The sequence below is a fragment of the Bubalus kerabau genome, chromosome X (genome assembly GCF_029407905.1).
Source record: "Bubalus kerabau isolate K-KA32 ecotype Philippines breed swamp buffalo chromosome X, PCC_UOA_SB_1v2, whole genome shotgun sequence".
Lineage (NCBI taxonomy): Eukaryota > Metazoa > Chordata > Mammalia > Artiodactyla > Bovidae > Bubalus > Bubalus kerabau.
Window position 1 is genome coordinate 121,918,838 of NC_073647.1, and position 22,231 is coordinate 121,941,068.

Here is a 22,231-nt window from a genome sequence, read left to right on the forward strand (position 1 = left end):
CTCTGACTTGTACTTTCTCATAAGGCTGCAGTCACCTGAAGGCTTGGTGGGCTGGAGGATCCACTTCCATGGAGGCTCACTCACATGACTGGCAAGTTGGTACTGGTTGTTGGAAGAGGCCTCTACTATTCCCCACATGAGCCCCTTGAGTGGCATGAGTGTTATCATAACATGGTGGTGTCTTCTTCCAGTGGAAGTGATCCAAAAGAGAACAAAGCAGAAGTGACAATATCTTTTATGACCTAGCCTCAGAAGACATGCAGTTACTTCCAAGGAATCCTAGATCTCACATACGTCAGCCCTATTCAGTGAGGGAAGGGGATATATAAATGTATGGATATCAAGAGGTAAAGATCACGGTGGGGAGAGACAATTTGAAAGCTGACTTCTACAGCATCTAAACACTTTTATATTAGAGAATCATTCAGTGATCTTTAGGATAGGGGTAGTGTGGTCAATAATGTAGATAGGTCTGCTTAATATATATTCAACCCTTTTTAGCATGCAGATGAAGAAAGACAAATTATATTCCCCAGGTCCCATTGCAGCTGTAGTTTGAGAAGTGATGAAGATTCTATCAGGCAAGGGAGGTGGGGGCGAGAGATCAAGTGGGAGTATGGGGTTAGCAGATGTAAGCTATTTTATACAGGATGGACAAGTAACAAGGTCCTACTGTATAACACAGGGAACTATATTCAATAGAAACCATAATGGAAATATATATCTGAATTACTTTGCTGTACAGCAGAAATTAACACATTGTAAATCAACTATACTTCAACAAAAATTGAAAAACAAAACAGATTCCATCAGTCACATGCACTCAAAGTGTGACTTGGTTTTGAAACTAAATCAATGTGTGGAAAGAGAAAAATGCAGAACAAGCATATTATTCTAGACTGTGGCTGAGGCAGTGTGGTTTTTTTGCCAATAACTGATGGCAGCTTCTTAATTGGGACCATGACTTCTTGATGGTGGCAAGAATGGAATGGTTCTAGAACAAGCAAATCTACCGGTACCTTCTCAATCTGGTAGGCAAATTCCTGATTTTCTAGTTTCTTGGCAGCTCCTTTGGCAGTCCCAAGTGGCTTGGGGAGGTGTTCAGTAAGTTCAGCATACAGCCTATTTCTTCATCTTTCACCTCTAGATGATGAGGGAATCCTTTCTGTTAGCTGTAATAGATTCTATTTTCTGAAATTCAATCTTGAGTAATACTGATAGCAAAATAAAAATTGTAGTCTTCAAACACTGGATTTGTTGGACTTTGCTTCCTTGAAATTCAATAGTTAACAGAGATATTTAAGTACCTCTTGGAAAAATATCTTATAAGCCATACTGAAGCCAATCAGCACAAATGAGCATTTATTTTTCAGCAATGCTTCATCATCCAGGTAGAGGACGATAGAAGGCATGCTAGAGAACTGATCTGGGGTGGAGGGTTGTGCTAAAAGTGTGGTGAAAGGACAAGGGTGAGGGGGGTATATGTAGGACTGAGAAAATGTGATGACCAACAGCGACCTGGATGAGTCTGAAAAGAAAGGGCAGCAACAGCACTAAGATACTGAACACATATAGGGAAAGGCTGGTGATCCCCAGGTGGTGGAAGATTGAATAGTCAGTAAAAGATAAGCGGCATTTAGAAAATAGGTGATGACAGAGAATGGAGGACAACATCCTTGGAATTGTGATGTTAGAGAGGTGGATGGGTTGTCCATATGATACGTCCTCTTGGCAAGATTGAAGACAGAGAAGATAAATGAGATTGAAATTCCAAAGGCTTATCTAAGTGTGGAGGAGAGAACCAAATGTAATGTAGATGGGTGGTTGTAAGGGGAGGTGATGGAAGTCATATGTTAGGAGGCAGGAATCTCAGAGAAAGTCTTTTGCTTAGGTTAGGTTAAAGATGAAGAATTAGAAAAGGCAGTGGAGAATTGGAATGATAATGACAGTGTCTCTCAAGCAGCAAATACTGAAGTGTGGAACAAAGAACAATATCCTCTAAGAAAAGTGATGCAGGATCAAGTCAGGATTTACTCAGGATTGTCCTGAAAAGACACCAAAGATATAGGAAGCCTAATTTACTATGAAGTGTGTGCATGTGCGTGTGTGTGTGTGTGTGCATGTGCCCACACATGGTAGTGGTCCAGAAGGCATCAAAGAAAGTCTGGGAGAGAGTTCAGCTGGGGACCACTCAGAGCGGTATGAGAATTACAGGACAAAAGAAGACCAGTGAGAAGATTGGTAAGACATCTCAGGCTTATAACTGAAGGATTATAGAAATAAGCATGGATGAATCTGACAGCTTTGATGTTCTCATTTTAGGGCACAATGCTTTGGTGCCAGAAGTGACTCGCACAGTAATTTCCAAGTATGCCCTCCTAGACTCCAAGGCAGGAAGAGCCAGGGCCCTACCATGGCCAGAACTAACTCTATGGTGAGAGCTGGGCCCAGCTCTTCCTGTTTCAGGGTCTAAGAAAGGTTACACGAGTTATCATGAGTTGTCACAAAAAGTGACAGGATTCCCTAGACAGTACAGCTGACCCTTGAACCACATAGGGGTTAGGGATGCTGACACACACAGTTCAAAATCCATATATAACTTTAAAGTGGGAAAGTAGGCCCGTGTCTGTGGTTCTGCATCCCTGGATTCAACCTACCTCAAACCATTTAGTTCTTTAGTATTTGCTATTGAAATAAAAAAACACATATATTTGGATCCACACAGTTCAAATCCATGTTGGTCAAGGGTCAACTGTAGTTGGTTCCATCTGTGGGGCAGGAAAACTCAAAAGGGATCCTGAGACATCTCCTTATTGTTAAAAGGTAAGAATGGTTTCAGAGGTAACTGAAGTAATATTTTGTCTTCAGTGACGATAAGGATCTCCTGCAAATCAATAATAAAATATAAATAACAAAATAGTGAAGATTTAATCAGTTCAAAAAGAAGACATATGAATGGTAAATAGCATATGAAAAGATGTTCAACATCTTTAGTCATCAGGGAAATGAAGAATGAAAACTACAATAAAATACACTTGAGTGGACTTCCCTGGTCCAGTGGTTAAGAATCATCCTGCCAATGCAGGGGACACAGTTTGGATCTCTGGGCCAGGAAGATCCCACAGGCCACAGTGCAACTAAGCCCATGCGCTACAACTACTGAGCCTGTGTTTCCCAACAAAAGAAGCCACCACAATGAGAAGCTCCTGCACTGCAACTAGAGAGTAGCCCCCGCTCTCCACATCTAGAGAAAAGCCTGTGTGCAACAACGACGTCCCAGCACAGTCTAAATAAACATATATTAAAAAAAATAACTTTGAGTGGTTAAAATTTTAAAAAGACTGATAATACTAAGTGTTGATCAGAGGTAGAACTGCAACTCTCATACACTGCAGGTAGGGGTGTGAAGTGGTAAAAAGTATTTTAGAAAAATGGTAAATTCTTATAAAATTAAACATACAACTTCCCTATGACCCAACAGTCTCACTCCCTGGTATTTATTTAAGGGAACAAAAAATGCATATACACTAAAAGGCTTTAAGCTTTATTCATCATAACCCCTACTGGAAATGGCCCAAGAAAGTGTATAAACCAGCAAGACAGAATAAAATTCAGCAGTAAAAACAACAAACTACTGATATGTGCAACATTCAAAATCATCTGGAATGAAAGCTTGACCCAAATGAGCACACATTGTATAATTCCATTTATATGAAATTTGCAAACAGACACAACTACTCTGTAGTGACAGAAATCAGCACAACAGTGATTTCATCCATCGGGGAGAAACTGGAAGGAAGCATAAGGGAAACATCACAGGGTGTAAGAATGTTTTGTCTTGATAGGGATGTGGGTTACATGGATGTATACAGCACAAGCTGGAATCAAGATTGCTGGGAGAAATATCAATTACCTCAGATATGCAGATGACACCACCCTTATGGCAGAAAGCAAAGAAGAACTAAAGAGCCTGTTGATGAAAGTGAAAGAGGAGAGTGAACAAGTTGGCTTAAAGCTCAACATTCAGAAAACTCAGATCATGGCATCTGGTCCCATTACTTCATGGCAAATAGATGGGGAAACAGTGGAAACAGTGGCAGACTTTCTTTTGGGGGCTCCCAAATCACTGCAGATGGTGACTGCAGCCATGAAATTAAAAGATGCTTACTCCTTGGAAGAAAAGTAATGACCAACCTAGACAGCATATTAAAAAGCAGAGATATTACTTCATCAACAAAGGTCTGTCTAGTCGAAGCTATAGTTTTTCCAGTAGTCATGTATGGATGTGAGAGTTGGACTATAAAGAAAGCTGAGCACTGAAGAATGGATGCTTTTGAACTGTGGTGTTAGAAAAGACTCTTCAGAGTCTCTTGAGCTGTAAGTAGACCCAACCAGTCCATCCTAAAGGAAATCAGTCCTGAATATTCATTGGAAGGACTGATGCTGAAGCTGAAACTCCAATACTTTGGACACCTGATGAGAAGAACTGACTCATTTGAAAAGACCCTGATGCTGGGAAAGATTAAAGGTGGGAGGAGAAGGGGATGACAGAGGATAAGGTGTTTGGATGGCATCACCGACTCAATGGACATGAGTTTGAGTAAACTCTGGGAGTGTGATGATGGACAGGGAGGCCTGGCGTGCTGCAGTCCATGGGGTTGCAAAGAGTTAGACATGACTGACTGAACTGATACAGCTTTCAAAACACATCCAACCCTACACTTTAATAGGTGCATTTCATCGTAGGTAAATTATGCTTCAATAAAAAAGGGTAAAAAAAACACAAAGGAATAAATTAGTTACCCTGAAGAAAGAACTAGTAAAGGCTAACTGAATACCAAAAATATGATAATGATTAATGTCAACTGGAACTGTAAATCCACACCGATGTAAATGTTCAAAAAGCATCCTTTAGAAAGACTCATATAATGATGTGAATTAATCACAAAATGCCAGTGTGAGCCAAGGATGCTGGATAGATGACTAACTACCAAAGATGAAGGCATAAGCTGTGAGAAGATTATGTTAGTCTGGCATCAGAAGCACATATACAGAACAATATTAAGTGGGAATCAGTATGAGGATTGTGGGAAAAGAGTTTATAGAACACTGCACAGCTGGAGGAGGACACATTTTCCAATGTCCTGGTATTGACTCTGTTGTGTCCCTACAGATCAGGACACGACATGTTGATCTTGGTTCAAATATGAGAAAAGACAATAACTCCATTTCATTTCACAGCAGTGCAGCTTATACTATACTACCTCTCCTTGATGATGATCATAAATCTGGAAAAATACAGGAAAAAAAAAGTCACCTGAGTTCATTGGATTTCAACCAAAAGCAGGCAAAAATTATAGAAGATGCAACCCTCAAAGAATGAAGCACACTGGATGAAGCACACACATTTAGTTGGCTTTTACTCTGAAGCCTCCTCCATTTGCTTGGTGCATTGGACACGGAGCTCAAGCAGAAGGCTGCAGTCTTAACTGGGCCGAGGCTCCATCAGAGGGCAGACAGGATGAAAACAACCACCACAGAAAACTAACCAAACTGATCACATGGACCACAACCTTGCCTAACTCAGTGAAACTGTGAGCCATGCCATGTGGGGCCACCCAAGATGGACAGGTCATGGTGGAGAGTTCTAACAAAATGTGGTCCACTGGAGAAGGGAATGGCAAACCACTTCAGCATTCTTGCCTTGAGAACCCCATGAACAGCATGAAAAGGAAAAAGGATATGACAGTGAAAGGTGAATCCCCCAGGTCAGTAGGTGTCCAGTATACTACTGGAGAAGAGAGGAGAAATATCTCCAGAAGGAATGAAGAGGCTGAGCCAAAGTAGAAACAACACCCAGTTCTGGATGTGTCTGGTGGTGAAAGTAAAGTCCAATGCTGTAAAGAACAATATTGCATAGGAACCTGGAATGTTAGTTCCATGAATCAATGCCAGAGTCCAGCTCCAGCAGCTAGGGAATCAGCCTGAAGAGGTGAGCAGTATCGATGGACGATGATGTAGCCTCTGACTCGTAGTACAGAACTACATGTTTATTTCAAGCTTCAGGTTTTCTTTTATACTTTGACAAAAGCATTAGGTCAGAGGTTTGACATTTTTAGTTTCCCCCACCCAGATTTACTGTCTCCAGAAATTATTGTTGTCCTTCAAACAGAGTTCCTGCTTCAGCGATTCTCTCAGAATTGGCTTTACTATCTATTATCTACTTTCTCTTATATGTCCTATACTTAACTTGTGATTACATTGTAACTCATGCTACATTCCTCAGTTTATTTCTTATCTTTCTAAATCCTGTTTGCCCCTAGCATCTTAAGATCACTATCTCCTAAAAAGGCTTCTAGCTATTCTTCATTATTCCTAAACCCTAAACTCAGCAAAATTCTTTTGCCATAAATATTTCCCTCACAAACAGGTCTCAGAAAACAATCCTTCCCATGGCCTCATGCTGCGGCCTATGTGCTCATCTTTGTAAAGATCCTTGAGCAAATGTCAATGGTTACTTTATGATTATTTTCTGGGTGCAACTGTAGAAGGCTTTGTGCTTTCTCATGCTTCTCTCAAGCACCTTAACATTCTTTCCAGCCACTCAACCAAAGAAAGGAAAGAACAAGTCAGAATCAAAGGCCTAACTCCTTCATCCGGGGACCATGCCTGCGAGATGAGGAGATGGGGGGTGGGGCCGTGCCTCCATTTTGTCAGTAATGCCTAATGTGGCTCCTAACAAATCAAGGTAAATTGGAAGCAATCAAACAGATGGCAAGAATGAACATCAATATTTTAGGAATCAGTGAACTAAAATGGATAGGAATGGGTGAATTTAATTCAGATGACCATTATATCTACTACTGTGGGCAAGAATCTTAGAAGAAATGGAGTAGCACTCATAGTCAACATGAGAGTCCAAAATGTAGTACTTTGGTGCAATCTCAAAAACGACAGAATGATCTCTGTTCATTTCCAAGGCAAACCATTCAGTATCAAAGTAATCCAAGTCTATGCCCCAACCACTAATGCTGAAGAAGCAGAAGTTGAACAGTTCTATGAAGACCTACAAGACCTTTTAGAACTAACACCCAAAAAGAGACGTCCTTCTCATCATAGGGAACTGGAATGCAAAAATAGGAAGTCAAGAGATATGTGGAGTAATAGTCAAGTTTGGCCTTGAAGTACAAAATGAAGCAGGACAGAGGCTAACAGAGTTTTGCCAAGAGAACACACTGGTCATAGCAAGCACCCTCTTTCCAACACAACAAAAGACTACACATGGATATCACCATATGACCAAGATTGAAATCAGATTGATTATATTCTTTGCAGCCAAAGATGAAGCAGCTCTATACAGTCAGCAAAAACAAGATCAGGAGCTGACTGTGGCTCAGATCATGAACTCCTTATTGCAAAAATTCTGACTTATATTGAAGAACAACATAGGGAAAACCATTAGGCCATTCAGAGGGCAGCTATGAAGAGGCTAGAAATCTAGGAGACTGGAGAGAGGAGAAAGCCACAGGGAGGGAGGCTCCAAATCTGCATATAAATTCATCTCAAATCCGTAAGTGCCCCCTGAGGAGTGCATGTGCAGAGCCAAGCTCAAAGGAGCCCAGGGAGAAAACAACAGTTGAAAGAAAAAGATCTGAACAGACATCTCAGTAGCTGATCAGTGCTGGAGACTGAATCAAGGTAAAGGGACTTTTTGAACAAGTTGGGCTTCCCTTGAAAACCCAGAAATAAAGATTAAGCCTTTGGTCTAAGGTAAACTGAAATAGATCTGCTCAACAGAGCCTACAGCCAAACTTCCATAAGATCAAGATGACTGAATTTAACTGGGCAAGAATGAAAACAAAGCTAGCCTATGTGTGTAGATATTTCCTTAAACTAGCAGTTGTCAAACTTTTGGAGCACTGGCTTAAAGCTCAACATTCAGAAAACTAATATCATGGCATCCGGTCCCATTACTTCATGGCAAATAGATGGGGAAACAGTGGAAACAGTGGCTGACTTTATTTTTCTGGGCTCCAAAATCACTGTGGATGCTGATTGCGGCCATTAAATTAAGAGACGCTTGCTCCTTGGAAGGAAAGTTATGACCAACCTAGACAGCATATTTAAAAGCAGAGATATTACTTTGCTGATCATGTATGGATGTGAGAGGTGGACCATAAAGAAGGCTGAGTGCTGAAGAATTGATGCTTTTGAACTGTGGTGTTGGAGAAGACTCTTCAGAGTCCCTTGGACTGCAAGGAGATCCAACCAGTCCATCCTAAAGAAGATCAGTCCTGGGTGTTCATTGAAAGGACTGATGTTGAAGCTGAAACTCCAATACTTTGGCCACCTGATGCAGAAAGCTGACTCATTTGAGAAGACCCTGATGCCAGGAAAGATTGAGGGCAGGAGGAGAAGGGGACGACAGAGGATGAGATGGTTGGATGGCATCACCGACACAATGGACATGGGTTTGGGTGGACTCTGGGAGTTGGTGATGGACAGGGAGGCCTAGCATGCTGCGGTTCATGAGGTTGCAAAGAGTCGGACACAACTGAGTGACTGAACTGAACTGAAAGTACTTTCATTTATGTGGGTTATCCTACTGATATTTACTGTGTTAGAAATTAAAACTGAGAAGAAATCAATCCCATTTACAATCACACCAAAAAGTAAAATACCTAGGAATAAATTTACCCAAGGAGGTGAAAGACCTATAGACTCAAAACTGTTAAGACACTGATAAAAGAAACTGAAGACACAAGAAAATATTCCATGGTCATGGATTTTAAGAATACTGTTAAAATGTCCATATTACCCAATGAAATATACATATTCAATGCAATCTCTCAAAATTTCAATGGCATTCTTCACAGGAACAAACAATTCTGAAATTCATATGAAACAAAGACCCTGAACAGCTAAAGCAATCTTGAGAAAAAGGAACAAAGCTGGAGGCATCATGGTCCACATCCTGATTTCAAAATACATCACAAAAGTATAGTAATCAAAACAGTATGGTATTGGCATAAAACCAGACACACAGACCAGCAGAACACAACAGGGAGTCCAGGAATAACAGGGAGCCCAGGAATAAATCTATGCATATATGTTCAATTAATTTACAACAAATGTGCCCTGAATAGAGTGAAAAGGACAGTCTCTTTAATAAGTTATGTTGGGAAAACTGGACAGCCACATGCAAAAGAATAAAACCAGATCACTGCCTTAACACTGTACAAAGAAATCAACTCAAAATGGATTAAAGACTTGAAAGTAATACCTGAAACCATGAAACTCCTAGAAGAAAACATAGGCAGTAAGCTCCTTGACATCTTGGCAATGATTTTTTTGGATCTGACTTCAAAAGTGAAACCAAAAGCAAAAATTGGGGCTACCTCAAAATAAAAAGCTTCTGTACAGCAAAGGATATTATCAATAAAATGAAAAGGCAATGTATCAGATGGGAGAATATATTTGCAAATCATATATCTGATAACAGGGTGAACATTGAAAATACATTAAGAAGTCATATAACTCAATAGCAAAACAACAAACAATCCAATTAAAAAAACAAGGAAAATAAATGCTACACCAATAAAATTTTTTACAAAACAGATCTGAATAGAAATTTTTCCAAGTAAGATATACAGATGACCAATGAATACATGAAAGGATGTGCAGTAGTACTAATCATCAGGGAAATGCAAATCAAAGTCACAGAGATATTCTCTCACACTTGTTAGAATGGCTATCAGCAAAAAGACGACAAATGTTGTGAGGATTTGGAGAAAGGGGAACTCTGGGTACTGTTGGTGGGAATGTAAATTGCTGCAGTCACTATGAAAAACAGCACAAGTTAAAAATAGAACCACCACATGATCCAGCAATTGCACTTCTGGTTATTTATCTAAAGAAAATGAAAACAAATTCAAAAAAATATATATGCACCCCCATGTTCATGGCAGCATTACTAACAACAGCCAAGCTATGGAAACCTAAATGCCCACCAATGGATGAATGGATATAGTAGCTGTGTTACTACTCAGCCATAAAAAAGAACAAGATAATGCTATTTGTGGCATCATGGATGGACCTAGAGATTATACTAAGTGAAGTAAGAGATTGAGAAAGACAAATATTATATGATATCACTTATATGTGAAGTCTAAAAAGCAAACAAATAAACTCCAAATTCAAGAACCAATTGGTGGTCACTGGAGAGACAGAGGTGGTACTTGGTGAAATGGGTAAAAGGGCAAAAAATGCACAAACTTCTAGCTACAAAATGAGTAAGTCATAGGAATGTTATATAATAGCAAGGTTGTTGCAGGAAGGAGGACCTCTTCCAGGGCCCGAAATTGGGCTCTTGTCTAACACTTGGAAATGAATTGTCTGAGGAGACACATGTGCTGACAAAGCAAGAGATTTTATTAGGAAAGGGCACCCAGGAGGAAAGCAGTAGGGTAAGGGAACCCAGGAGCACAGCTATGCCATGTAACTCCCAGTCTCAGGTTTTATGGTGATGGGATTAGTTTCCGGGTTGTCTTTAGCCAGTCATTCTGACTCAGAGTCCTTCCTGGTGCTGCACGCCTTGTTCAGCCAAGATGGATGCTGGAGAAAAGGATTCTGGGAGGTGGTCGGACATGTGGTTTCTCCTTTTGACCTTTCCCGAACTCTTCCAGTTGGTGGTGACTTATTAGTTCTGTGTTCCTTACCAGGACCTCCTGTCATAAAACAACTCATGCAGATGGCTACTATGGTGCCTGGCCAGGGTGGGCGGTTTCAGTCAGTGTGCCTCCCCTAAGAACTCATACTAAGTGAAGTAAGAGAGATCAAGAAAAACAAATATTATATGTCATCACTTACATGTGAAGTCTAAAAAGCAAACTAATAAACAAACTCCAAACTCAAGAACAGATTGATGGTCACTGGAGAGACAGAGGTGGTAGTTGGTGAAATGGGTAAAGAGGGTCAAAAATGCACAAATTTCTAGCTATAAAATGAGTAAGTCACAGGAATGTTATATAATAGCAAGGTGACTATTGTTAATAATACTGTATTTCACATTTAAAAGTTGCTTAGAGAGCGGATCTTAAAAATCCTCATCACAAGAAAAAATATTTTGTAAATATGGATGATGACATTAACCATACATGTTGATCACTTCACAAGATACATAAATATTGAATCATTATGTTTTACACCTGAAACTAACATAATGTTATATGTCAGTTGTACCTAAATTAAGACTGAACACATTTTTCAAAACTTATATTTCAATTCATTTAGGAAAAAATTATAAACTCATGTTAATGTAGATAACATTTTTAAGAAAAACTACATATGCATCACAAAATTTTTAAAAAGTCAGATAAGTGGCATTATTTTGCATTATTGCAACTCTTCAAAAATGTACCATAAAAGCAGACGTCTAGATTTTCACATATGTTTTCCATTCAGTCCATTGCAATATCAATGTTCTTTTAATTAAAGTATATGAAGATAGTCAGACTTCACAGAAAAGAGAGTTTAATAGCCCTACTTAGGTATCTGGATATTTTTCTTTGATACTTCCTCAAAACTCAGGAAGTAGTAGTTCCTTAAATATTGATGCCAATATGGAAAATTTTTACAATGTGTTGCATTAAAATCCATTGGTCTAGGACCTCCCTGGTAGTCCAGTGGTCAAGACTCCATGCTTCCACTGCAAGGAGCACAGGTTCAATCCCTGGTTGGGGAACTAAGATTCCGCATGCCATACAGTGTGGCAAAATAAAACAATAAAACAACGATGACCCTATATGCGAGACAGCAAAAGACACACAGACTTTTGGACTCTGTGGGACAAGGCGAGGGTGGGATGATTTGAGAGAATAGCATTGAACCATTGAAACATGTATATTATCATATATGAAATAGATCACCAGTCCAGGTTCGATGTATGAGACAGGGTGCTCAGGGCTGGTGCACTGGGATGACCTTAAGGGATGGCATGGGGAGGGAGGGTCAGGATGGGAAACACATGTACACCCATGGCTGATTCATGTGAATGTATGGCAAAAACCACCACAATATTGTAAAGTAATTAGCCTCCAATTAAAATAAAAAAATAAAACAAAATCCATTGGTCTATTTTGCACTTTAACCCACACAAGATTTTATAACTCATGCATTGGTCATTGAGAACATATTGGTTCACTGAGTTAGGCAGATCTTCCAAAGGTCAATAAGATTTGTTATACAATATAAAAAATTCACCTTGGTTAATGTCATCACCGATCCTATCAAAAACATCTCTGTTTTTGGGAAGCTGTCATAAAGAACAGTGTACACAAGCTTTCCAAAATTCTAGTTTTTGCTTCAACGCTCAAGTTTTATCATTAAAAGGAAATACGGTCAGTTATTTTCCTTGAAATGACAGGCTCTTTCTGTTAATTTTGAGAAAATGCATGCCCAGACCTCAAGCCTAAATAATTACACTTTATCCGTCATTCATTCATTCATTAAAATAAAAATGGTGAAAAATATAGCCAGTTCAATATGCAACTAAAATGCCCAAGTGCTTTTCCCTGAGACAACCTTCAAACTTGAGCATGCATAAAACATCTGAAAAATCACATGTCCTTAAAGGTCAAGATTTAAACACATTAATAACTTTTACTGCTTCATCAGGACTTTTAAAAATGAAAGTGGTATGTTACTTTTTTTCCTATGTGTACTTGGGCAAACAAACTACTGAAGTGTCTGCAGTTTTATTCACCATCACTTCTGGACCACCCCAGCAAATGTCAACACAGCAAAAAAAAAGTAAATAAGGAAAACCCGCTTTGGCCCTGCTGACCCCTCAAAAAGGTTTTAGGTGGCCCAAGGGTCTGCAGACCACACACCATGATCTGTTGCCTTCAACTGAAGTGCACTGATTGTGAATATAATTTTGGAATGATGACAGAAGCTTGAGTAGGAATATGTGTAAGCATAACAAAAATTTGGCTCTTTTTCTCAACTCTGGCAGGACTCGTGGGCAAGTGTGCCTTGTAGAGACCCAAAGCACAAGGGAAAATCACTTCAAATTTGCTGCATCCATTTCTGTTGTCTGCAGCTCTCTTTTTATCAATAAATTCTATTAATAATCCTTCACTAATTTAATCAGAAATGAATAGCAGGCTGATTGAGAATCCAAACATTGCACTCACATGATCTCATTTCATCCTCACAAGAAGTCATGAGTATTTCCTCTCCTTGCAGTTTTAACTCCTTTTTAACAATATTAACTTTGGAAACTAGAGTAACAGAAGAGGTGCTGGAAGGTTCCCCTTAGCTTAGTGCCCTAAGGGGTATGTCTTTTTTAGCAATCATTCTACCCTTAGCCTACAGTTCTCTCAATACCCTTAGTGTCAGTCTTTCTTAACCTTGGATGCACACTGAATTACTTGTGTGTGTGTGTCTGTGTACTCAGTTGTTTCTGACTCTTTGTGACCCCATGGACTAGGGGAGTTTTAGAAGACTGATGCCTATGTGCCATCACTGGAGATTAAGATGTAAATTTCCTGGGTGCAGACAGGTCCTGGGGAGACTTTAAAAGCTTCTGAGGGGATTCTCATGTGCAGCCAAAAGTATGAGTCACTATTCTGGATGAGGTGAGAAGGATGCCAGTATAATCACTGACAAAAACACTTACCAAAGTCATTGATCTCTGCTTATGGCCAATGATTAAAGTTTGCATTACAAGCTTAGAAGTATGCTTCAGTTCAGTTCAGTTCAGTCGCTCAGTCGTGTCCAACTCTTTGCGACCCCATGAATCGCAGCACACTAGGCCTCCCTGTCCATCACCAACTCCCGGAGTTTACTCAAACTTATGTCCATCGAGTCGGTGATGCCATCCAGCCATCTCATCCTCTGTCATCCCCTTCTCCTCCTGCCCTCAATCCCTCCCAGCATCAGGGTCTTTTTCCATGAGTCAACTCTTCGTATGAGGTGGCCAAAGTACTGGAGTTTCAGCTTCAACATCAGTCCTTCCAAAGAAATCCCAGGGCTGATCTCCTTCAGAATGGACTGGTTGGATCTCCTTTCAGTGCAAGGGACTCTCAAGAGTCTTTTCCAACACCTCAGTTCAAAAGCATCAATTCTTTGGTGCTCAGCTTTCTTCACAGTCCAACTCTCACATCCATATATGACCACTGGAAAAACCATAGCCTTGACTAGATGGACCTTTGTTGGCAAGGCAATATCTCTGCTTTTCAATATGCTATCTAGGTTGGTCATTAACTTTCCTTCCAAGGAGCAAGCATCTTTTAATTTCATGGCTGCAATCACCATCGTCAGTGATTTTGGAGCCCCCCAAAAATAAAGTCTGACACTGTTTCCAATGTTTCCCCATCTATTTCCCATGAAGTATGCTTAACTCATCTAAAATATAGCATTTGTTTCTCCTTGAAAGACATAGGAATGATGCAAGGCAAGTAGCTTTGTTAATCAGAATCAATTTCACTGGAGAATGTGCACATGAAAATGTATTTCTATTATTTTTTAAAAATCATTGAAGTTTAGTTGATTTACAATGTGTTAGTTTCTGATGTACAACAAAGTGATTCAGATATGTATATATATAATATATATGTATATTATTTTTAATGTTCTTTGCCAGTATAGTTTATTACAGGATATTGAATATCTGTGCTATACTTTAGAACCTTGTTATTTATCTATTTTATATATAGTAGAGTATATCGGCTAATAGAAACTTCTAATTTATCCTTCCCCACCCCCTTTCCCCTCTGGCAACCATAAATTTGTTTTCTATGTCTGTGAGTTTGTTTCTGTTTTGTAAATAAGTAAATTTGTATCATATTTTAGGTTCCACATATAAGTGATATCATATGCTATTTGTCTTTCTTAGTACATTTAGTATGATAGTGTCTAGGTCCATCCATGTTGCTGTAAATAGCAATATTCCATTGTTTTTAATGGATAAGTAATATTCCATTCCAGTCCATGGCAAAGGAAACCACAAACAAAATGAAAACACAACCCATGGACCAGGAGAAAATATTTGCAAATAATGCAACTGACAAGGGCTTATTTTTCAAAACATACAAACAGCTAATACAACTTAATACTAAAAAAAAAAAAACAGGAAGAAGACATAAATAGACACTTCTTCAAAGACATACTGATGGTCAATAGGCACATGAAAAGATGCTCAACATCACTATTAGAGAAATGAAAATGAAAACTACAATGAAGTCCAACCCTACACCAGTCAGAATGGCCATCATGAAAAAAATCTACAAATAACAAATGCTGGAGAGGGTGTAGAGAAAAGCGAACCCTCCTACACTGTTGGTGGGAATGTAAATTGGTGCAGCCACTATGGAAAACAGGATGAAGTTTCCTTAAAAAACTAAAAATATTGTTGCCATATGATCCAGCAATCTCATTCCTGGGCAAATATTCAGATAAGACTCTAATTCAAAAAGACACATGCATCCCAATGTTCATAGCAGCACTATTTACAATAGCCAAGGCAAAGAAGCAACCTGAATGTCCACTGACAGACAGATAAATGTGGTTTATATATACAAGGAATACATTTCTATTATGGTACCATTTTTGAAGATATTCAGCCTAAGGATTTATTTTCCTGTTTGTTCTATGGCTATGTTGGAACTCAGGGGAAATTGAATTTAAGGGCACAGAGGTTGGAATTTTGTTTTGTCTGTTTGTCTCTCTATCAGAAGTGACACGTTTCCCTGTAGAATGATGTTATATACTTCAGCAGCAGTGCCCTGGGACTAACAAACTGATTTCAAATGGAACTGAAATGTTGTCTGACCACAGAGCAAATCTGAATCCTTCTCTCTGAGTATCTTTCAATGTGTCTGTTAGTCTCAGGGAATTCCATTTGACTGCTGGGCAGGCTATTAAGTGGGTTTCTGATGCCCTCTGAGACTAAGCATGGATACAAAGCCTTGGAGAAAAGAGGCACTTCTTGGAACGCGAAGTAATACATTTCTCAGCAAGTGGCCGCACTTCTAGGCGATGGTCCTGTGAAAGGACTGAGTTCTAAGACCCTCCAGAGTAATGCTCCTTGGAGTATAGTCCTCCTACTGGCTACTGGTCCCTAGACCATTTGTTAGTGGTTCAAAAAAAAAAAATTGGGAGCTGGCTCCAGAATGTAAATCACCAATGTCCATAAATGCATTATATAGTTTGGCTGATATTTTTTTGATAGCAAATCTTTCTCAGCAAAGGAAGCAGCACGTTGATTTACATTCTGATAGAAGTTCCTTATTTTATCATGGACCCGTGCTCTGAGTAGCTTTGCTCCAGAGAAGGGCCAGAGAAGAGACACTTGCTTGTTTGTCTCTATGGGAACAATTAGGAACTTAAGAATTAGAAAAAGGAAACACAGCAGACTTTTCCAAAGGTACAGTTGCTCTTGTACTGGCCTGAGTAACCTCAGTTATTGCTAGATTTCAGCAATCAGACAGCCTATGCAGTTCGGGTCAGTAGCTTTGCTAAAGAGTTCGTAAGTTCTAAACAGGCAGCCTAGACTAAGTGACATCTGTAAAGAAGGACCGTGAGTGTGTGCTAAGTCACCTCAGTTGTGCCCGACTCTCTGCAACCCCATGGACTGTAACCCACCAGGCTCCTCTGTCCATGGGATTCTCCAGGCAAGAATACTGGAGTGGGTTGCCATGCCCTCCTCCAGGGGATCTTTCTGACCTAGGGATCAAACCTGCATCTCTTATGTCTCCTGCATTGGCAGGGGGGATCTTTACCACTAGCGCCACCTGAGAAGCTCAAAGAAGGCCCATGGCTGTTCAAGTAGGCTGGGCCAGAACATATTCCAGTTGTCACACAGGCAGTGAATGTGTGTTAACTGCAGCTTGTGAGGACTGATGATTTCTCATACTGTTCTCCTGTAGAAAGCTCTGAACTCAGGTCATGAAAAGTCACAAGCAACAGTCATTAGGCCTGCTTTACCAAACACCAAATCGTACCCCTGTCGGTAGCTTTTCCTTTGGAGTCATCTCATTTCCAGAGAAAGAGAATGACTCAAGAGCATTCTGATATTTTCATTCTGATGTAACAATTAGGCGTCCTAGGCAAGGACATGACCTTCATATTGATTACCCATCTCAAGACTGCAAAAACCATCTAGGTACATAAGAAGAATCAATGTTGATTCTGATTGTTGAAGTTCATTCTGAATAACATGCCATCTGGCAAAGCACTCCACTGCATCTGTCCTTTGAGGTAAGCTGCACTCTGAATATGAATCATTCCTTGATTCATTCATTCATCAGGAAGATATTGCAATTAGCATAGTTCATTGATCCTGAAATGCACCACCCCCTCAACACACACATTTTAACACCTCTGAAGTGGAGAGTGTCTTACAATCAATGACATTTTTTCAATCTAAGTTCTAGTGAGAAACAGGTGGCAGATTCTAATGGGAATTGAAGAGGACATAATGAAATAATTATTTATAATGAGTGAGCATGGTCAGTGGTAAAGAATCTGCCTAAAAAAAAAAAAAAAAAAAGAATCTGCCTGCCAGTGCAGGAGATGCAGGTTTGATCCCTGGGTCAGGAAGATCCCCTGGAGAAGGAAATGGCAACCCACTCCAGTGTTCTTGCCTGGAGAACTCCATGGACAGAGGAGCCTGGCAGGCTACAGTCCAGGGGCTTGCAAAAGAGTTAGACACAACTTAGCAACTGAAGAACAAGAACCAGAAATGGTAAAGGAACTATTAAGGGATACCGAAGCACTTTAAAGCTAGCAGCATCAGAGGCCATTTACCACCCTAGGCCTGAAGGGCAAGCAGAGAGAGTGATTACTAGAATCCAGAGAGAACGCCATGTATAATTAAAAAGAGACCACCTCTGAGGAGCCGTGGTAGAGGAAGCCAGCCTTTAACAACCTGCAGCCCAGCAGGGAGGGAGCCTGGGGAATAAATGATGTGAACTTTCTCTCCTTCTGTCTTCTTATCTCCTGCTATTGGATCCAGTTGGTCAAACCCAACTGAAAATTACAGGGCCAAGGAGCAAAGCACAAAGCAGTTTTGAAAACTGCAGAGAGGAACTCTGGTGGGGCAGACAGAGAATACCAGCACAGTTCATCCCTTTTACCCTCAGCATCTACTCTTTTGTCTGAATAAAAAAATCTCAGGTCTCAGGACCTTCCTGGTGGTCCAGTGGCTAAGACTCCTTGCTTCCAATGATCCCCGGCCAAGGAACTAGATCCTGCATGCTGCAACGAGGACCATGCACATCCAAATAAAATAAATATTAAAAAAAAAATCTCATGTTCCCATCACCTACTGCAAAAGTCAGCAAATTACAGCCAGTAGATTGGCCATTTGTTTTTGTCATTAGTCTTATTGGGTCACAGGCCTGCATACACATATTTTTTTCTTTTTTTTTTTTTTATATATTGTTAATGGCTGCTTTTGCTCCACAATGGCAAAAATAAGTAGTTACAACTAAGACTGGATGGCCCATAAAGCCTAAACTATTTACTATGTATCACATACAATCAGAACATTTCCCGACTCCTGACAACCAGATCACTGCAAGGTAATATCAGTTCTCTGATACACCCACCAGAAACCTAAAATCTTAGCTACCACTGGCATTCTACCCAGAAGCTAGGTGGAGGGTAAAGAGGTTGGAAGAAACAGTTAATTAACATCAAACAAAGGTGTTTCAATCTCACTCAGGTAGCTGCTCATGAGATCTGTGTTAATAATCATTTCAAATTCTCCTGTGACTCTCTGCCAGCACTTCAGCTGAATTTCTTTATCTGGAGGATTGACCCAAACCTTCACTGTAGAAAGGACGTGGTTTCTTAGTGACCACTTTTATTGGTTTGCTGCAATTTTCCCCTGACCAGGATGACTGAGCATTGGAAAACTGACAGATGTCTCGATAAATTCCCTGAGCTCTAGACACAGTTCTCCTTATGGAGATAAGCAACTCAACTGTGGATAAGCAACTCAAGTTCTTAATAATCACCCGAGCTAGTACCTCTTCTCTACCTGTAGCTTTCGTGGTGTGAGGGGCCCTACCTATTTAAGAGGCATTCTCAGCTTGAAATATAATAGCACCGTGACTGTTTTCTATGTAAATATGCTAGTGCCTTCCTTGGGCACTAGAGCCCTTAGGCTCATTGAACCCAAATTCAGGTAGACACATAGGAAAAACTGCTTAAGTAGGTTATTAAGTATAACAACAAGAAGGGACACTCCCAGTTGCACATCGTGGTCCCTGAACCCATGGGTTTCTGCTATGAGGGCTACAGCATTGTATAATGGCAACCCATTCCAGTCTCCTTGCATGGAGAATCCCCTGGACAGAGGAGCCTGGTGGGCTATGGTCCATAGGGTTGCAAACTGTCAGACATGACTTAGCGACTAAACAATAGCAACTTAAAGTATATACTCTATCATGTAAGATCTCTCCAGTCTCACTAAGCATTGTCTATTGCCGGGAGCTGGCATATTGCATATTGAGTGAGGATCTGGAATAGTTCAACTAGAATTCTATCACTGCTGGGGGCCAGCGTGAGGCACTCCACCCGTGGCAAAGGTCATGAGGAAGGAGGCTCGGCATACGCAAAGGCGGGATCGAGCCTCAGGAGTCCCCCTGGAAATTCTCGAGCATCTACCCCCAAAACCAGAGTCTGCCTACTTTCTGCTTTGTGCTTTCACCTACACCTTTGACTTTACGGGGGGCTGTCCCCCACTACCTCTCTCTGAAAAGAGAGTTAGCTTACAGCTCCAGTTAATAATTCCTGGGTGTGACAGTGTTTCAACCTACAAACTCCTTTGGAAATCCTCTAGCCTGCCTGAATAGGTTTTTCCGGCCACATGTGATTGTTCAGAGCCTCCCAACTGTGAGAGGCAGGAGATGTTCTAAACTGTCTAAACACAGATTGTTTTGAGTAGTTAAAAGATTGATTAGAAATTGTATTGGTGAAGGGTTTTTCACTTGTTGAGCCAATGTTTGCTGCTAAGTCTCCATACTCCTTACCTACTGTGTCCTTGATTGATATATTGGGTGTATTGATTGATATATGTATTGATTGATATAATGGGTGTATAGAAATGTAAAATGCAGCTTTGTCCAATGCTTTTTTGGAGGCTGGTGCCTGACTTTGGAATAATCACCTTTAGAGAAAAGTAAGTTTCTTAAAATGTTAACAGGCCTCCGGGCCAGAAGATGATGTAAATCACCTGAACTTTTGCATATGATAAGTTTGAAAGCTTGGCTTCAATTAGAACCAGGAACTGCTGTCCTTGCATGACTCCGCCCCTTCCCCCATTATCCTTTATGCACAACTTAAGGTATAAAACTACTTTGGAAAATAAAGTACGCCCCCTTTTTTTGTTCACCGAAATTTGGTCTCCCCATGTCGTTCTTTCTTGCACCTTCTGGCTGAATTTTTCCTCTGAGGCGGGGAAGCTCGTCAAGCCTACTAATTTTGCCTGGGCTTCTAAGATCCGACCGGGGAGGCCTTAGTGTCTCCTCTCCTTCGGGAGAACGGGAGAACGGGAGGACGCCTGCGGTCTTCGTAGGTGATGTTAATTCCCTGCTTTGGAATTTTATTCAGCCTCTTTTCTTCACTGAATTTTCCTACTGAGCTATCCTTATTTCAGCCGCTTTTCTCCACTGAATTTCCTCACTGAGCTATCCTCATTCTATTACTCTTTATATCCTTAATTAACGTTTAATTAAGCAGTTGTTTCCTGACCCTCGCCTACGCCGTCTCTCCTTCCAATACCCTGGATCAGCTGGGGCTGGACCCCGGCAGTCTATCAGTGCTTTCTATAACTGACCTTTGAGTAAACCATTTCATTCTTCTATCAAACCAGCTACTTTGGGGGTGCTGAGACATGTGGTAAGACCAATGAATTCCATGGCATGAACTCACAGCTGTGCTTTCTTCACTGTAAATTGAGTTTCTAGGTCAGAGGAGAAACCTTGTGAGATGTCCTTGGAGTCTAAGTATAATGGTGCAGTCACATGACAGAGAACAGTTTATCTTTACTTTCTGACCTAAGAGACACTCACCATCTCTGTGGCTCTTTGTTATAAGGGGCTCTGGAGGAATCTTCATTGTCTTTACATAGGCTCATCCGTCATATTGATGATGTTCTTGCTAGTCCAGATGCGCTATCATTACTAGAGCAAAGCAATCAAGTCTAGGACTTGGTAACCAAGTATTGACCGAGAAATGCTTTCTTAATTCTTATCAGCACACATAATCAGAAGCAGGGATGTCTGCTGTAGAGAGCCAATGGAATCTTTTAAAGGGAACATATATCTTTCGATGACCATCTCTGTACATATTGGGAAACCTTAGAGAGCAATCCCTCTTAATTTATGGCCATCTGAGTTTTTATGGTTATTAGAAGTGCAAAGATTGGAAGATCATTTTTTTCCATTCATTCCAACAAACTAACTAAGCATCTTTTACTTTGCCAAGCGCCCACAATGCTTCTCAAATATGGGAGTGACAAACCTAAAATTCTATTTTCAGGAACCACTTTTTAAGAATATCCCCCAATACCAATTACTGTATCAATGAGGGTCCCAGCCAGAAACAATGGAATACTAAAACTATGAGTGTAATCTTAAGGAAAAAGTAACAAAAGGACTATTTATAAAGGGGTGGTTGGGGTTAAAGAAAAGTAAAGAGGGACATTGAAACTGACCACGGTCAAGACTACCCCTCCAAGGCCTAAAGGGGGTGAAGAGAAAGAGTGGTGGCCATACCTCCAGCTGGAGAAGGCCACCTGCCAGGAGCTATAGTCCTGGGCAGAGGAACATAACCCCTGTGATCCAGTAGGAAGGAGCCAGGGGAAGAACTATATTAATCTCACCATTCAATCTCCTACTGGTCCCTTCCTTTGGCCAATCCCAACCAAAATCCACATGGCAAGAGAGCCCCTGTGAAGCAGTTCATTAAGGTTGGCTTCTTAGGGTACAGATCAGTGTGAAGAACGACAAAAAGGAAAAAAAAGCAGGGACAGAGGTAGAGCACCCAGAACAACATCTTACAGTTAGAACTGGCTGTATTTTGCCCCTTTTAGAGTGGTATGGAAGCCCTGCTACACCTGCAGCAAAGATTGAAGATCTGATGTGCCGCAACTAAGACCTGACGCAGCCAAATAAATATCTTTAAAACTCCTTTAAAAAAGATACAAATGAGTTCATTG

General features: G+C 40.5%; 1 protein-coding gene across 3 annotated transcripts in view; it reads right to left on the reverse strand.

The window, feature by feature from the left end:
- Window positions 1-198: 198 nt before the first annotated feature.
- The window catches only part of SYTL5 (synaptotagmin like 5), a 291,111-nt gene continuing 269,078 nt past the window's right edge, over window positions 199-22,231 (reverse strand). For 2 of the 3 annotated variants that reach the window (XM_055565062.1, XM_055565061.1), the window contains exon 19: window positions 199-2,884. The gene's annotated coding sequence lies outside the window, so the exon portion shown is untranslated. The remainder of the gene's footprint in view (window positions 2,885-22,231) is intronic. The other variant, XR_008708618.1, reaches the window with a different exon arrangement.